Raw genomic sequence first — 9,704 nt, forward strand, 5'->3', positions numbered from 1 at the left:
GCATATAAATCCCCCTGTAGTTCACCATAGACCTTTCGGTCCATAGCTAGTAGCTAGTAGCTAGATGGCTTCATCTCTCTCTTGTATCTTCAATACAAAGTTCTCCATGATATTCATGGAGATCTATCTGATGTAATCTTCTTTTGCGGTGTGTTTGTCGAGATCCGATGAATTGTTGATTTATGATCATATTATCTATGAATCTTATTTGAGTTTTTTCTGATCTCTTATATGCATGATTTCATATCCTTGTAATTCTGTTCGAGTTGTGGGTTTCGTTTGGCCAACTTGATCTATGATTCTTGCAATGGGAGAAGTGCTTGGTTTGGGGTTCATACCGTGTGGTCACCAAGTGACAGAAGGGGTAGCGAGGCACGCATCATGTTTTTGCCATCAAGGGTAAAAATATGGGGTTTATATCTATTGCATGAATTTATCCCTCTACATCATGTCATCTTGCTGAAGGCGTTGCACTGTTTGTCATGAACTCAATACACTAGATGCATGCTGGATAGCGGTCGATACGTGGAGTAATAGTAGTAGATGCAGAAAGTATCGCCTACTTGTCTCGGACGTGATGCCTATATGTATGATCATTGCCTTAGATATCGTCATGAGTTTGCGCGGTTCTATCAATTCCTCGACAGTAATTCGTTCACCCACCGTAATATTTGCTATCTTGAGAGAAACCTCTAGTGAACACTATGGCCCCCGGGTCTACTTCACATCATATTTTCAGCCCTACACTTTTACTTTGTTGCACTTTCCGCCTTCAGATCTCACCTTGCAATCAATCGTGAAGGGATTGACAACCCCTTTGTAGCGTTGGGTGCAAGTTTGCTAATTTTGCGCAGGTACATTGGTGCTTCATCTTGACACTCCTACTGGATTGATACATTGGTTCTCAAACTAAGGGAAATACTTACTGCTACTGCGCTTCATCACCCTTTCCTCTTCAAGGGAAAAAACCAACGCAAGCTCAAGAGATAACAAAAAGAATTTCTGGCGCCGTTGCCGGGGAGCATCAAGTGAAGCTTATCCAAGTATGTGTCCCAAACTCATCTCTTGCATTTACTTTTTTGCCTCTCGTTTTCCTCTCCCCACTTCTGAAAAACTAAAATTTACAAAAATATTCGCCTGTTTGGTTCGCCCATTTCTTTCGCTTGCTTTCTATTCGCTTGTGTGCTTGTCTACTTGCTGAAGTCACCATGACTGAAAACACCAAACTTTGTGACTTCTCGAATACTAATAATAATGATTTTATTAGTACTCCGATTGCTCCCGCCACTAGTGCGGAATCATATGAAATCAATGCTGCTTTGCTGAATCTTGTTATGAAAGAGCAATTCTCCGGCCTTCCTAGTGAAGATGTCGCATCCCATCTTAATACCTTCATTGAGTTATGCGATATGCAAAATAAGAAAGGTGTGGATAATTATGTGATTAAATTGAAGCTATTTCCGTTCTCATTGCGAGATCGAGCAAAAACTTGGTTTTCATCTTTGCCCCAAAATAGTATTGATTCTTGGAACAAGTGCAAAGATGCTTATATATCCAAGTATTTTCCACCGGCTAAGATTATCTCTCTCCGTAATGATATCATGAATTTTAAGCAAATTGATCATGAACATGTTGCACAATCTTGGGAGAGAATGAAATTGATGATTAGAAATTGTCGCGCTCATGGCTTGAGTGTTTGGATGATTATACAAATCTTCTACGCTCGTTTGAATTTTGCTTCTAGAAATATCTTGGACTCCGCCTCCGGTGGAACTTTCATGGAAATCACATTAGGAGAATCCACAAAACTCCTAGACAATATCATGACAAACTATTCTCAGTGGCACACTAAAAGGTCACCTACTAGTAAAAAGGTACACGCTATAGAAGAAATTAACTCATTGAGTGCTAAGATGGATGAGTTAATGAAATTGTTTGCTAGTACAGGTGCTCCTTTAGATCCAAATGATATGCCCTTGTCTTCCTTGATTGAGAGTAGCAATGAAAGCTTGGATGTTAATTTTGTTGGCAGGAATAATTTTGGCAACTACAATGCTTTTAGAGGAAACTATATTCCTAGGCCTTTTCCTAGTAATCCCTCTAATAACTTTGGCAACTCCTACAACAATTCTCGTGGAAATTACAATAAGTTACCCTCTGATCTAGAGATTAATATTAAAGAGTTTATCAACTCGCAAAAGATTTTCAATGCGTCCATAGAGGAAAAACTACTCAAAATGGATGATTTGGCTAGGACCATTGATAGAATGTCTCTTGATATTGATCCTTTGAAAGTTAGATTTTCTCCTTCCAAGATCAATATGGATTAAACTATGAAAGCTATGCGTGTTTCCATGAATGAGAGTAAAAAAAGAACCGCCCAAATTCGTGCTAGACATGAATGGCTTAAAAAGGCGTGTTCTCGTGATGAGAATCACGAAGATCTTAAAGTGCTTGGTGTGACTCCCATTGAATCCTTGTTTTCTAGTGTCAAACCTAATGATGATGGGGCTAGATATGAATCCACCTTGGTTGAAAAACGCCCCAATGATTCGGAGTCTATCTATCTTGATGCTAAAAGCATTGAAAGTGGAGTAGAGGATATCAAAACTTTGAGTAGTAATGAAACTACTACTTTGGATTTCAAGGAATTCAATTATAATAGTTGCTCTTTGATTGAATGTATTTCCTTAATGCAATCCATGCTAAACTCTCGACACACTTATAGCCAAAACAACGCCTTTACCGATCATATCGTCAATGCTATGATGAAATCTCTTGAAGAGAAACTTGAATTGGAAGTTTCTATTCTTAGAAAACTTCATGATGAGTGGGAACCTACTATCAAAATCAAGATCAAAAACTATGAATGCAATGTTTTGTGTGATTTGGGTGCTAGTGTTTCCGCGATTCCAAAGTCTTTATGTGATGTTCTAGGCTTAAATGAGATTGATGAGTGCTCTCTTAATTTGCATCTTGCGGATTCTACTGTTAAGTAACCTATGGGAAGGATCAATGATGTTCTTATTATTGCAAATAGGAACTATGTACCCGTAGATTTCATTGTGCTTGATATTGATTGCAATCCTACATGTCCTATCATTCTTGGTAGACCTTTCCTAAGGACTATTGGTGCTGTCATCGATATGAAGGAAGGGAATATTAGATTTCAATTTCCTTTAAAGAAGGGCATGGAACATTTTCCTAGAAAGAAACTAAGATTTCCTTATGAATCCATGATGAGGGCTACTTATGGTTCTAGTACCAAAGACGACGATACGTGATTCTATCGCCTTATGCCTAGCTAAGGGTGTTAAACAATAGCGCTTGTTGGGAGGCAACCCAATGAATTTATCTTTGCTTTTTTGCTTTCTGTTTTGTTGCGTCCACACCATCATAATTCTTTTATGATTGTGTCTTTTGTGTTTATTTTTGTGTTTGAGCCAAGTAAAACCTTTATGACTAGTTTGGTGATGGTTGTTTGATCATGCTGGAAAAAGACAAGAACTTTTCGCTCACGAAATTATTTTTCATTTTTATCCAGAAAGAGCTTTTGAGTTGATTCTTTTTTCTGCTGGTTGATATGCCAATTTACCAAAGTGTCGTAAGTTTTCATAATTTTTGAGATACCAGAAGTATACGAAGTATACAGATTGCTACCGACTAGTCTGTTTTTGACAGATTCTGTTTTTTGTTGTGTTGATTGCTTATTTTGATGAAACTATGGATAGTATCGGGGGGTACTAGCCACGGAAAAGTGATAATACAGTGATCTAACACCAATATAAACAGAAATAAAGTTTTCTACAGTACCTCAAGAGGTGGTAGTTTGTTTTCTTGTGCTAATGATATCACGAGTTTTTGTTTAAGTTTTGTGTTGTGAAGTTTTCAAGTTTTGGGTGATGTTCTCATGGACATAGGGATAAATAGTGGAAAGATCTCAAGCTTGGTTATGCCCAAGGCATCCCAAGACAAATTCGAGGACACCAAAAAGCCTAAGCTTGGGAATGCCCCGGGAAGGCATCCCCTCTTTCGTCTTCAATCCATCGGTAACATTACTTGGAGCTATATTTTTATTCACCACATGATATGTGTTTTGCTTGGAGCGTCGTGTATTATAGGAGTCTTTTATTTTTGTTGTGTCACAATCATCCTTGTTGCAAACCTTTTGAGAGAGACATGCACTCATCATGAATTTGCTAGTATACTCGTTGAGCTTCGCTTATATCTTTTGAGTTAGGCAATTTAGCTTACATGTGCTTCACTTATATCTTTTGAGCTAGATAACTTTGCTGCATGTGCTTCACTTAGATCTTTTAGAGCACGGCGGTGTCATATTTTGCAGAAATAAGAACTCTCGATCTTCACTTATATCTTTTTGAGAGTGCTCTCTCTGAGTAACTTGGTAGTTGGCTTGTGCTATGAAAGTAGTCCCAAAGGTGATAGGCACCCAAAGAGGATACAATAAAACTTCCAATTTCTTGTGCGTTGATTAGAAAGAGAAGTTTGATTCCTCTCAATTAGTTTTGAGACATGGATTTGGTAATATTAAGTGTTATGTTAGTAGGGTATTGTGAATCTAGAAATACTTGTGTTGAAGTTAGTGATTCTCGTAACATGCACGTATGGTGAACCGCTATGTTAGGAAGTCGGAGCATAATTGATTTATTATTTGTCATCCTTTGTGTTGTGGTCGGGATCGCGCGATGGTTAACACCTACCAACCCTTCCCTAGGAGCATGCATTTAGCACTTTGTTTCGATTACTAATAAAAACGTTGGCAATAAGTATGTGAGTTCTGCATGACTAATGTGAGTCCATGGTATAGATGCACTTTCACCTTCCACCATTGCTAGCCTCTCTAGTGTCGCGAAAATTTCTCCGGTGTACAGACCCACCATATACCTTCCTCAAAACAGCCACCACACCTACCTATCATGGCCTTTTCATAGCCATTCCGAGATATATTGCCATGCAACTCCCACCGTTCCGTCTCATGACATGTGACGTCACTTTCATATTGCCATTGCATGATTGTACGATAGCTAGCGAGATGTTTCAACGTCATACGCTAAGCTAGATTATTGCACATCCCGGTACACTGTCGGAGGCATTTCCTATAGAGTCCTCATCGCTCTAAGCATTGAGCTGAGAGTAAATTAAAGTGTGATGATCATCATTATTAGAGCATTGTCCCATGTGAGGAAATAAAAAAAGAGGCCAAAGTTGCCCACAAAAAAAATATGGAAAGAGGCCAAAGAGCCCAAAAATATATATAAAAAAATGAGAGAAAAAGAGAGAAGGGACAATGTTACTATCTTTTTCCACACTTGTGCTTCATAATAGCACCATGTTCTTCATGATTGAGAGACTCTTGTTTTGTCACCACCATATACTAGTGGTAATCTTCATTATATAACTTGGCTTATATATTCCAATGATGGGCTTCCTCAAAATTGCCCTAGGTCTTCCTGAGCAAGCAAGTTGGATGCACACCCACTAGTTCTCCTTTTGAGCTATCACATACTTATAGCTCTAAGTGCATCCATTGCATGGTAATCCCTACTCTTTCACATTGATATCTATTGATGGACATCTCCATAACCCTTTGATATGTCGAGTCAATGTGACCATCTCCTCCTTTTTGTCTCAGAACCTCTACCACACTCTATTCCACCTATAGTGCTATATCCATGGCTCACTCTCATGTATTGCGTGAGAGTTGAAAAAGGTTTCAGAAAATAAGAGTGCGAAAAAAATTACTTGGCCAATACCGGGGTTGTGCATGATTTAAATTAGTTGTGTGGGGATGATGGAGCATAGCCAGACTATATGATTTTGTAGGGATAATTTTGTTTGGCCTTGTTATTTCGAAAGATCGTGATTACCTAGCTAGTTTGCTTGAAGTATTATTGTTTTCATGTCAATAGCAAACTATTGTTTTGAATCTTATGGATCTGAACATTCATGTCACATGAAAGAAGTTACAAAGGACAAATATGCTAGGTAGCATTCCACATCAAAAATTCAGTCTTTATCACTTCCCTACTCGAGGACGAGCAGGAGTTAAGCTTGGGGATGCTTGATACGTCTCCAACGTATCTATAATTTTTGATGGTTCCATGCTATTGTCTTTTCAAACTTTGGATGTTTTGCATGCCTTTTATATATTTTTGGGACTAACTTATTAACTCAGTGTCAACTGCCAATTCCTGTTTTTTCGTGTTTTTGACCCTTTTCAAAGGAGAATATTGAACGGAGTCCAAACGGAATAAGACCTACGAAAATATTTTTTTCCGGAACAGAAGATACGCAGGGGGCTTGAGAACCAAGGCAGAGGGCACCAGGGGAGGCCACAAGCCCCCTAGCCGCGGCCTGGGGGCGCGCCTAGCAGTCTTGTGGGCCCCGTGTGGATCCTCTGTCCTACTTCTTCTGCCTATAAATCCTCGAAAAATCCAAAATCACGGGAGAGATCCACGAAAATACTTTTCCACCGCCGCAAGCTTCTGTCTCTGCAAGATCCCATCTCGGGCACGTTCTGGTGCCCTGTCGGAGGGGGATTCGGATATGGAGGGCTTCTTCATCAACACCATTGCCTCTCCGATGATGCGTGAGTAGTTCACCATAGACCTTCAGGTCCATAGCTAGTAGCTAGATGGTTTCTTCTCTCTCTTGGATCTTCAATACAAAGTTCTCCATGATCTTCATGGAGATCTATGCGATGTAATCTTCTTTTGCGGTGTGTTTGTCGAGATCCGATGAATTGTGGATTTATGATCAGATTATCTATGAATCTTATTTGAGTTTCTTCTGATCTCTTATATGCATGATTTCATATCCTTGTAATTCTCTTCGAGTTGTGGGTTTTGTTTGGCCAACTTGATCTATGATTCTTGCAATGGGAGAAGTGCTTGGTTTTGGGTTCATACCGTGCGGTGACCTCACATAGTGACAGAAGGGGTAGCGAGGCACGCATCATGTTGTTGCCATCAAGGGTAAAAAGATGGGGTTTATATCTATTGCATGAATTTATCCCTCTACATCATGTCATCTTGCTTAAGGCGTTACTCTGTTTGTCATGAACTCAATACACTAGATGCATGCTCGATAGCGGTCGATGTGTGGAATAATAGTACTAGATGCAGAAAGTATCGGTCTACTTGTCTCGGACGTGATGCATATATGTATGATCATTGCCTTAGATATCGTCATGACTTTGCGTGGTTCTATCAATTGCTCGACAGTAATTCGTTCACCCACCATAATATTTGCTATCTTGAGAGAAACCTCTAGTGAACACTATGGCCCCCGGGTCTACTTCACATCATATTTTCAGCCCTACACTTTTACTTTGTTGTACTTTCCACCTTCAGATCTCACCTTGCAATCAATCGTGAAGGGATTGACAACCCCTTTGTATCGTTGGGTGCAAGTTTGCTGTTTTTCCGCAGGTACATTGGTGCTTCATCTTGATACTCCTACTGGATTGATACCTTGGTTCTCAAACTGAGGGAAATACTTACTGCTACTGTACCGTATCACCCTTTTCTCTTCAAGGGAAAAAACGAACGCAAGCTCAAGAGGTAGCAATAGTGTTACGACCATCAAGTAGTTCTTCCAAAGTCTACACTTTGTTTTTATACATGGATCCTCTCTCGGATTTATGGCCTCCAGTCATTTGCCTGAATCCGGGCCCACCATCGCTTCTCCATAGCTCGTAGGTTCATTGTTGTTCAATAACATGACCTCCAAATAGGGTTACCGTACCACTCTGTAGCAGTACGCGGCCTTGTCGACCTACGAGGTTTGTAGTAACTTGATCCGAAGCTTAATGATCACTATCATCAGTTTCCACTTGAATATGCGTAGGCACCACTGGAACAACTTCCTGCACCCTGCTACACACTGGTTGAAGTGACGGTTCAATAACCTCATCAAGTTCCACCACCCTCCCACTCAATTCTTCCGAGAGAAACTTTTCCTCAAGAAAGGACCCGTTTCTAGAAACATACACTTTGCTTCCGTATCTGAGATAGGAGGTATACCCAATTATTTTGGGTCTCCTATGAAGATGCATTTATCCGCTATGGGTTCGAGCTTATCATGCTGAAACTTTTCCACATAAGTGTTGGAAATATGCCCTAGAGGCAATGATAAAATAGTTATTATTATATTTCCTGTTTCAAGATAATCGTTTATTATCCATGCTATAATTGTATTGAATGAAAGCATAGATACATGTGTGGATATATAGAGAAAACAATGTCCCTAGTAAGCCTCTAGGTGACTAGCCAGTTCATCAAGGATGGTTAAGGTTTTCTGACCATACAGAAGTGTTGTCACTTGATGACTGGATCACATCATTAGGAGAATAATGTGATGGATCAGACCCAAACTATGAACGTAGCATGTGATCGTGTCATTTTGTTGCTATTGTTTTCTGCGTGTCAAGCATTCATTCCTATGACCATGAGATCATGTAACTCACTGGCACCGGAGGAATACCTTGTGTGTATCAAACGTCGTAACGTTACAGGGTGACTATAAAGGTGTTCTACAGGTATCTCTGAAGGTGTTCATTGAGTTAGCATGGATCAAGACTGGGATTTGTCACTCCATGTGACGGAGAGATATCTAGGGGCCCACTCGGTAATACACCATCACATATAAGCCTTGCAAGAAATGCGGCTAATGTGTTAGCACGGGATCTTGTATTATGGAACGAGTAAAGCGACTTGCCGGTAACGAGATTGAAATAGGTATAGGGATACCGTTGATCAAATCTCAGGCAAGTAACATACCGAAGGACAAAGGGAATGGTATACGGGATTATATGAATCCTTGGCACAGAGGTTCAACCGATAAGATCTTCATAGAATATGTAGGATCCAATATGGACATCCAGGTCCCGCTGTTGGATATTGATCGAGGGGTGTCTCAGGTCATGTCTGCATAGTTCTCCAACCCGTAGGGTCTGCACATTTATGGTTTGGTGACGTTTCGGTATAGTTGACTTATAGGTGTTGGTGACCGAAGGTTGTTTGGACTCCCGTATGAGATCACGGACATCATGAGGGTTTCTGGAATGGTCCGGAAACGAAGATTGATATATAGGATTGTTTCATTTGGTCTCCAGAAAGATTTCGGGCATTACCGGCAATGTACCGGGAGTGACGAATGTGTTCTGGGTTTTCACCGGGAGGGGCCCACCCACCCGGGAGTGAGCCTAATATCCCAAGGATGGCGCACCAGCCCTTAGTGGGATGGTGAGGCCAGCCCAAGTGGTATATGTCGGCTAGGAAAAGAAAACCAAAGGAAAAAAAAAGGAGGGAGGTGGGAAGGAAGGAGGGGACTCCTCCTCCTCCACAACCGAATTGGAGTTGGAGTCCTCCTCCTCCTCTCTCGGTCGGCGCCCTAGGGGCTCCCTTGAGCCCCAAGGCTAGCCCCTCGCCTCCTCCTATATATACTAGAGGTTTTAGGGTTTTTGAGACACAAATTTGCCACGTGCAACCCAAACCTCTAGATCGAGAAAAGTTTTTGTGGGCATTGATGTTCGATTTGCTGCCCTCCTTAGTCTTTTCTTGATTCGGCGGTATTGTTGGATTGAAGCGGCCCGGACCAACATTATCGTGCGCTTATGAGAGACCGGTTTCATCGACCAACATGCAACTCGTTGCATAGAGATGACTGGCGGTGTCAGTTTC

This window comes from Hordeum vulgare, chromosome 1H (assembly GCF_904849725.1).
Source record: "Hordeum vulgare subsp. vulgare chromosome 1H, MorexV3_pseudomolecules_assembly, whole genome shotgun sequence".
Taxonomy (NCBI): Eukaryota; Viridiplantae; Streptophyta; class Magnoliopsida; order Poales; family Poaceae; genus Hordeum; species Hordeum vulgare.